General features: G+C 33.6%; 1 pseudogene; it reads left to right on the top strand.

Annotated features, from left to right (window-relative positions):
• Positions 1-6,001: 6,001 nt before the first annotated feature.
• On the top strand, positions 6,002-6,961 carry LOC116091688 (annotated as a pseudogene).
• Positions 6,962-9,544: the final 2,583 nt, after the last annotated feature.

The following is a 9,544-nucleotide window of genomic DNA, read 5'->3' as shown; positions in this document are numbered from 1 at the left end:
AACTCCAAAACTTCTATAGTGGATAAAACCCCTTCAAAATAGCCACAAATAATATAAGATATCTGGATTTAGCTCTAACCAACCAAGTGAAAGACCTGTATGACAAGAACTTCAAGTCCCTCAAGAAAGAAATTGACAAAATCAAAAGTTGGAAAGATCTCTTATGTTCATGGATTGTTAGAATGAACATAGTGAAAATGGCCATCTTAGCAATAGTAATTTTCCACTTCAGTAAAATCCCAGAAAATTCCAACACAGTTTTTTACAGAGCTTGATGAGCAATTCTCAACATCATATGGAAAAACAACAATAGCAACTCCACCACCACAACAACCACCACCAACAACAATAAGATAGCAAAAACAATCCTAAACCATAAAATAATTCTGGAGGAATCTTAAGTTGTACTATAGAGCAATAGTCATAAAACTACATGGTATTGGTATAGAAACAGACAAGTTGATCAATGGAATCTCATCAAGGACCCAAAAATAAACCCATATACTTACAGACACTTGATTATTGACAAAGAAACCAAAACCATACAATGAAAAAGGGAGAGCATCTTCAATAAATAGTGATTGGATGTCTGCATGTAGAAGATTGCAAATATAACCATATTTATCAACTTTTATAAAACTCAGGTCTAAATGGATCAAAGACCAACACAAATCTCACTTAGAAGGGGTAACAAAATTGTCCTAGGATGAATATGGATGAAGGGAGATGAGATGGAAAGGGGAATGGAAGAGGGTCAGGATCTGATGTGGGGGATGGGAATGAACCAGAGACCTACGATGGGAGACGCTCCCAGGAGTCAATGATGGTGACCTTAGCTGAGACACATAGTAGTGGGGCTATGGAACCAGAGGTACTATCTACTGTAGTCAATCAGGTCCCCCAGTGTTCCCATTCCCATGCACCTTCGCCTTAAGCTCTTAGTTTTGTTAACATCTGTTATATCTTCTGTATCACCCTAAACACAATCATGGATTTTCTGTGAAAAGTTAAAAATATGACTTTATTTGCATATGACTCTCAGCTGTGCTTTTTTTTCACATGTTCAGTTTGTGAAATATACTTGCTGTAAAAACTAAATTGTATAAGAAAGTAATCCAAACACATGTTTTGTCTGATATAATTTCTTATATTTTAAATAAAACCATCCTAGTGTTTTCTAACATTTGATTGCACCTGGGATCAGTACATTGATCCATGATTTAGTGTGTTATTTTGTCTAGTTTAAAAATTAGGTCCCAACAGACCTAATATAATTAATGTCAACCATAACATAATTAATCATATTTGTGGAACATGATGTAATTAGAGATCAATTTATTTAGCATTATGTAATTCACAAAAAACCTCATTAAATAGTGTCAAATAATCTATGAAAAACATTTAAATAGCCAGAAAAATTAAGAACTGGTATCTCACACACACCACTTGGCTCAAGGTATATTAAATTCACCTACAGGGAACTTAAAAAATGTTATTTATAGATTAAGTATTCAAATGTAACCAAATAAGCAGGCATCTTACCCTTTTGCTCTTACTTTCTTGTCTTTCTTACTTGTTTCCTGCTTGTGCTGTCTCTCCCCATTCCCTTCACTCCTCTCTACATGAGGCCATGGCCGGCCTCTACTTCTTTTCTCCCTGCCTTTCTACAATAAATGCCTTAAAACCAAATAAATGAATTAATAAATAAATACATAAATAAGTAAGTAAATAAATAGGCAAAGAGAGTTTAGAGAAACAAACATTTTGTTGAAGAATTCTAACCTTATATTATTTCTATTGATTGCTTGTTACATGTTAAATGACAGGTCACATTCAACTATTATATTTTCTTCATAAAAGTTAATATATTTCAGAGGTCATACTAAAATTAACAGAATTTTCTTGTGCATTCCAGTGTCTAATACTGGGAATATTTTTAATTAAACACACTTTTCAATTTTACATGTTAAATATAGGTGTCTCTAGAATTTGAAAATTGAAAATTACATGTCAGCAATTGGATATGTGAGCTTGGCTACTGAGTAAGACATTTAGCATAGAGATCAATACATTTGCTTCAACAAGAAAGAGCAAACAGTTGTCCCCTAGTGATATATGAAAATCTCTAACAATAATGTACATGTGTAATATGAATTGGTATATGACAGTAAGGGTTTTATTGTAAGCATAAATAAAGGAAGCCAAGCCACTATAAAAAGATTAAAATAAAGAACTGAAAATGGAGATATTTAGGTGAAGAATAGGCAAAACAGTCAGAGTTTTCACTGTGAAAGGGATGTCCATGGCCTAATGCTCATTACAAGCCAAATAAGAAACCAGACTGTATTTGGGGAGAAGGAAGCTGTAGATAACATTGGAAAGAACAATTCATTGATCTGCTGAGAATCAATTTAAGACTATAACAAACCTTGATTTGCGATGGATTATTCCTGTTGTTGTCTTGATATGGTGGAGCTAGTTAGTTGGGTATTTCCAAAGAGAAATTCTGAAGAAGGAGCCAACTTTAAAATTGTGATACCCTTTGACAAAATGAAATTCTAGGCGGAGCATAGTGGGAAAAATGAGGAAGATTTTGAACATAGATATTCTCTTTTTATGTGTAGCACAAGAAAAGTAACCAACCAGCACACAATATACATAAGAAAATAGACTACACTGGCTCTTTATTATAACTAAGACTAGAAGAGTAAAGTGGATTACATAGCAGGTGAGTGTAAAAGGAAAGGGCTTCATGGCAAGGAATCCTGGGAAGACGTTGTGTATATTTTAAGCTAATGCAAAAACAAGTAATTATAATAGAATGAATGGATTTATGGAGATGAGTACAGGAACAAAATATGGGTGTATACAACCTATATACATACACTGATTTTTCCCACACAGCAAACTCAAAAGAATTCATGGGGAAGTGGACAGTTTGGGAACATCTGACAATAAGATAAGAAGACTGTATGAAGTGCCTTTCCACATGTCAGCAATGATCCCACTGAATGCAAAACCATGATCTCACAATGACTAATATGTAAGGTAGACAGTTCAGAACAGCTCACTTTTAGGCAAATATTAAATAATATTCTTGGTAGTTCAAACAATATCAAAGACAAGAACATTTCCAAACATATCACAAACATCTGAATTTGAAAATCTTGAAGGAATATGGAAAAGAATATTTTAATTATTAGAAAAGGTACTTACAGTAACAGATCTTGCCCTTGATCCATATAGGGTAAACACTGAAGGTGACAAACTAAACAAAGCTTGGTTTCTGGAGTTGAAAGAATGACTAGAAGCAAATGAAAAACATACTATCATAACTGAGGTAAAAAATGAAAGGTCAATATTGTGAAAATACATTAATATTTTAATTTTGAACACTTTTCATTTGATTATTTTTCAGAGTAAAAGTTTCAAGATGGAGCTGTGAAGAAGGGGAGGTCAGATAGAATGGTGAAGTGGTTGTTCAGATGAAGATATCAAGAAACTTGTTTTAAGGAAGAGCTGTGTGTAGCTCTGGACAATTGACTTGTGGAAGAATAATTGACCAAGTAAAAGGTAAGTGGAAACAGCAACCAAGAATTAGGCATAAAACATCTGTAAACTAATAGATGTGGAATAATTATATAATTGTTTTACTAATTAATTAACCCATTTATTAATCTAATCATTTATTCATAAATTAATTAAAAGAATAATACTTCCTATGTCAACAATAAATTATTATAGCCTACTGCAAAAGTTGATATGTGCAAATAATTTGAAAAGAAACAGATAACTAGTTTGAAAGAAATCAATTTTAAAGGAAAATCCTAGGATTGAATGTAGAGGAAGATGTTAATATCATAGCCAAAGGTAGATAGGTTACAAAGTTAAACTACTCAAAAAATGTGAGAATAAGGAAAGAAAAATGATTAGAGTTCAGAAAATAGCAAGGCTATGATAGAACATTCCAGAACATTTTAAAAAATAGTTTCATTTTCTATAGCTACAATTCCTATTAAACTACAGTAGACTTCTGTAGATTAAGCTTCAGACATTTTTAATATGATAGAGAACTAAATTTAATTTATTTGACATAACTAAGAGAAATTTACATTCTTTGCATCCACTATGGGTAAACCTATAGATCACCTTTCTATAATTGATTGACCTTGGGGTGAGTATGAAATTACTGCCTCAATGAAAGAAAATATTTTCATCAACTTTAAATTGAGATAATTGAATCCAAATGTAATGATTCTTTTTCACAATAATCTAGTCAAGATACTTGAAAACTTTAATCTTTGCCTGATGTGATGGTGGTGGTAGTGGTGGTGGTGGTGGTGGTGGTGGCGGTGGTGTGTGTATCTGTATGTGTGTGTATATGCATGTGTTCCATTCATATATGTGAGATTTTATAGTCTATTAGTGAATGAACTTGTATTCGTAAGCCAACCAGTACATAAGGCTTGTATGTCTTTTTTCATTTTTATTATTTTTATTACTTTGAATCAAGACTTCTTACAAAACTGCAAGTTCACCTCTTTAAATTTTTTTCCTGCTAACATGGCTCATCAAAACCTCCTTCAGTATTCCTGCTTCTGCATTGCATTCTGCAATGTAGGGTTACAGACATGAGGAACAGTATGTATATATATATATATATATATATATATATATATATATATATACACACATATTACATGATTATATATATTACATATATATATATACAGTATATATTATGTATATAATATATATATATACATGTTACATGATTGCTATGATTGAATATACATATTCATATATAACTCATATATAATATATATAATGTATAATATATTTATTCCATGATTGTTATGATTGAATATACAATGATTTAAGTAGTCTTGTTTCATTTTAAAGAATCGGGCCAGGCAGTGGTGGCGCATACCTTTAATCCCAACACTTGGGAGGCAGAGGCAGGCAGGTTTCTGAGTTTGAGGCCAGCCTGGTCTACAGAGTAAGACCAGGACAGCCAGAGCTATACAGAGAAACCCTGTCCCCCCGACCAAAAACAAAAACAAAAACAAAAAAAAGAAGAAAAAAAGAAAAAAATTGGAAATCTTCATCTACATTTAAAAGGTTATAAAGATATTCCTAGTTATTGCTTTATATTGAAGCATATGAAGCATATGATAAATGATTTTTCCTGTTTTCCTTTTCTAACTACCTTAAACATATTTTATAATGGCAATGACACATACATTGTGAATACATATGGTATATACATAAACACATACATATTTGATATATATGTTATGTATTCATAGATATATAATCTATTTATGTATGTATATCTAGTAAATGGAGGGGATATACACATATACTACACACACATGCATATATATATACATATATATGTATGTATATACACTCATATACATTTATATACATATATATCCAGTCTATTGAATACACACATGCTGCACATGCTGTATAATAGCTAAGGACAGTCTGAGCTAATATAATTAAAAAGTTGCCTTGAATATATGTCATATGATCCATAAGTAAGTCAGAATCTGTTCATAATCCTTTGTATAAGTCTTCTTGTAGTCAGTATTTTAAATTTTGTATTTCTAATTAATATATTCCAGATGAAGGAGTAGAAATTTTTAGAAAGTATTCACATAATTATGACAATTTAATATAGTATATTCAAGTAATTTTCAGATTTCTCTTACTAAGAAAGACATAATAGGTAAAATATCTATACAAAGCTATAAAAATTATCTTTCTACCCATAAAAAAATCCCTTACAATTCCATACTTTGGAACATCTAAGCAACAAAAATAATTTGGTGTAAAAGCTTGCAAAATGTGAAGATATAACTAAAAATGTGTTCAATGTAACATCAGCTAATCAGAATTAACTCGTCTTTTCTGCATGATTATAGCCAAAGGAAAACAATCACTTGGAATGAGGTTGGTGAAGGCTTTTCAGCAGGAAACACTTGTACAATCTATGGCTGAAGGTAACAGTTCAACAATATATCAGTTCATCCTTGTAGGACTGACAGATGACCCAGAGCTTGAGGTCATCCTCTTTGCTGTGTTCCTAGTCATCTACTTAACCACTGTCTTGGGTAATCTAGGACTGATTATGCTAATCCGAGTCAGCCCTCAGTTTCACACACCCATGTACTTTTTCCTCAGCCACTTGGCCTTTGTTGATTTCTGTTACACATCCTCAGTCACTCCAAACACTATTATAAACTTTCTTCGAGAAGTCAAGAGTATAACCTTCTATGCATGTGCCACTCAGGTGTGCTGTTTCATCACACTTGGTGTTTGCGAACTGTACTTGCTGTCAGTCATGGCCTATGGCAGGTATGTGGCCATCTGGAACCCTCTCCTCTATGCAGTCCTCATGCCTAGGAAGCTCTGTCTTCAGGTCATCACCAGCACATACATTGATGGATTCACTGTGGGGTTTGCTGAGGCAGTGGCAACCTTCCACTTCTCATTCTGAGGCTCCAATATTGTCAACCACTTCTACTGTGATGATGTTCCCTTAGTTGCTCTAGCCTGTTCTGACACTCATATCAAAGAGCTGATGTTGCCAATCATTTCTGCCTTCAACATTATCTGTTCTTTGGTGATTGTAGTTATTTCTTATATCTTCATTGTCTTTGCCATTCTGAGGATTCATTCTGCTGATGGAAGAAGGAAAGCCTTTTCTACTTGTGCATCTCACCTGACTTCAATCACTATATTTTATGGAACGATCATTTTTATGTACCTTCAGCCCAAGTCAAGCCATTCTCTGAACACAGATAATATTGCTTCTGTGTTTTATGTGGTAATAATTCCCATGTTAAACCCACTGATCTACAGCTTGAGAAATCAGGAGGTTAAAAATGCCCTGAAGCGATTAACTGAAAAATTGTCTTTGACTATCCATTATTCTAGAAACTCTGGGTAGTAGTCAGAAGATATTTCTATTTTTGTCTTATTTCAAGTGAAAATAGTGAGTCCTAGAGTTCCAACATTCACGCTGAGCTTTATTAGTCATTAAAATGGTACAAGCTCATGGATATGTATATGTATGCACACATGTGTGGTATATGTGTGTATGCATATGTGTATGTGCATGTGTGTATGTGTATATTCATACGTTTATATGTATGTATGTCTGTGTGTATATGATTTTGTGTTTGCTCATGGCTTTATGTGTATATGTGTGTATATATGCATGGATGAGTCTATGCATACATTTGTTTGTGTGTAGGCCATGTTGAATTTTAGAGCCTTGCACATCATCTATAAGAGCTTTACTGGTAATCTACATACTTCTCTGTCAAAATTTATCCTAGTTTTAGTGGAGCACATCTTCATTATTAATTTTACTCATACATCACTTATACACATTTACACATATTTGTACATATTTCTTATATCCATGAACAGAATATATAGAATTAGAGTCTATTTCTGAAGGCTCTACAGTGTTGAATATTTCAGCTTGCATGTAATAGATCAACATCTTTATTTTTGTATTTTAACTTTACTATGTTGGTAATCTGGAAGTATTAGGGTAGTAAGAGTTTTTAAATATTTCTGGCTGTTTAATTACCATGTTATTATATCAAGGATTGATTTTGCCTAGTTTCTGGTAGTTGTGTAAATATTAGTTGTGAAGTAGTTAGAAATGGTATTATTCCTTTTCCAATACACAAAGCGAAAACATAAGTGTGTGCTATGTTTCAAATGCTAAGGTACCAGAGAACTAGATACATGTCAGTGGACAATATTATTGTAATATTTATGTTTTTATGTAATATTTATTAGATATTTTATTTATTTACATTTCAAATGTTATACCTTCCAGATTTCCCCCACCCAGAAACCCCTTATCCCATCCCGTTCCCTCCTGCTTCTATGAGAGTGTGCCCAAACTCACCCATCCACTCCTGCCTCCTTGACCTTGCATTCCCGTACACTGGGGCATCAAGCCTTCACAGGACCAAGGGCCTCTTCTCCCAATGATGCCAGATAAGGCCATCCTCTGCTACATATATGGTTGAAGCCATGGGTCCCTCCATGTATGCTCCTTGGTTAGTGGTTTAGACCCTGGGAGCTCTGGTTGGTTGATATTGTTGTTCTTCCTTTGGGGTTGCAAACCCCTTTATATTGTTTCTCTAGCTCATCCATTGTGGATCATGTGCTCAGTTCAATGGTTGGCTGCAAGCATCTGCCTCTGTATATGTCAGGCCCTGGCAGAGCCACTCAGGAGATACCTATCCTTAAGACTATGATTCTACTTAAATACATTTATAGTGACAGTTCATTTTTAACCATTGTTAAATTATTATTTTTAGTGGGTAAAATGATATAAAATGAGTGACTGCTTTGAAGGCATAGGGAGGGCACTTTACTCATCACCTTTGTATGCTTGTAAATAGCCATCCAATGACCAGGCTATAGAGAAAGGTCGGCCTTTAAAACAATTTGTCATTCTCCCAGAGGTATTTGGTTTGATTCTTCCCATTCCTATGGGAGCTCACAACATCCAGAACTTCAATTTCAGGTTTCTGATTCCATCTTCTGGTTTCTGAAGACACCAGGCGTGTACATGGTGGATGGACACTCACTCAGGTAAAACACACACATATAAAATAAACTAGCTTTTTTAGATCAATAATCTTATTATGTCAAGTAGAATAAACTAATGAGTGGACTGATAAATGTTCTGCATTTGTAATAAGACCAATTTATATATCAGTCAAGAAATATTGATATTTTATTAGTATCAGAATTATTTATAGGTATTTTAAAAATTTGAATACAATAATTAAATGTGTATCATTCATAAAGTGCTCTGATCTTATCAAGGTACTAAAATCCACCCAATAAACTGAAAAGAAACACAATTTACATGTGGAAAATCTAACATAAAGTGTATAATTTTAATATAAATATGCACAAATATCTCCTCTGGATTGTGTTAAAATTAGACTACTTGTCACCTGTAGATACACACACACATACAACTAAATAAAATTGTTACATGAAAATTGATTAAGGATGCTCTATTTCATTGACAACAAACTGATATTGACCAATTTTCTTAAGAGGTTTTACTAATCAACATATTTGTTCATTATTTAAATGCTCACATTCCTGATGAGTAAATGAATTTTTTTCTACTATTTTTTATTGGCCTGAATAGTATACAATATTATTTTTTGTATTTTGTTTAATTTTTTAGTTACACACTTTACATCCTGCTTATTTCCCCCTTCTTGGTAACCATTTCCACAATCCTTCACCCATCCCCAAACACTTTTTCCTCTGAGTTCCTCAACAGTGCCCCCCAGCACCCCTTCCCTGTATCCCTCCATCCTGACTCTTCAAGTTTCTGCGAAGCTATGTGCTTCCGCTCTGATTGAGGCCACACAAGGCAGCCCAGCTAGAACAACATATTCCATATACAGGCAACAGCTTTTGGGATAGCCCCCTATTCTATTTATCCTTCAAGTATCTTCCCTGCTCTTTGAGCCCTCTT

This window comes from Mastomys coucha, unplaced genomic scaffold (assembly GCF_008632895.1).
Source record: "Mastomys coucha isolate ucsf_1 unplaced genomic scaffold, UCSF_Mcou_1 pScaffold15, whole genome shotgun sequence".
Taxonomy (NCBI): Eukaryota; Metazoa; Chordata; class Mammalia; order Rodentia; family Muridae; genus Mastomys; species Mastomys coucha.
This window is presented reverse-complemented; position numbering and strand designations above follow the sequence as displayed.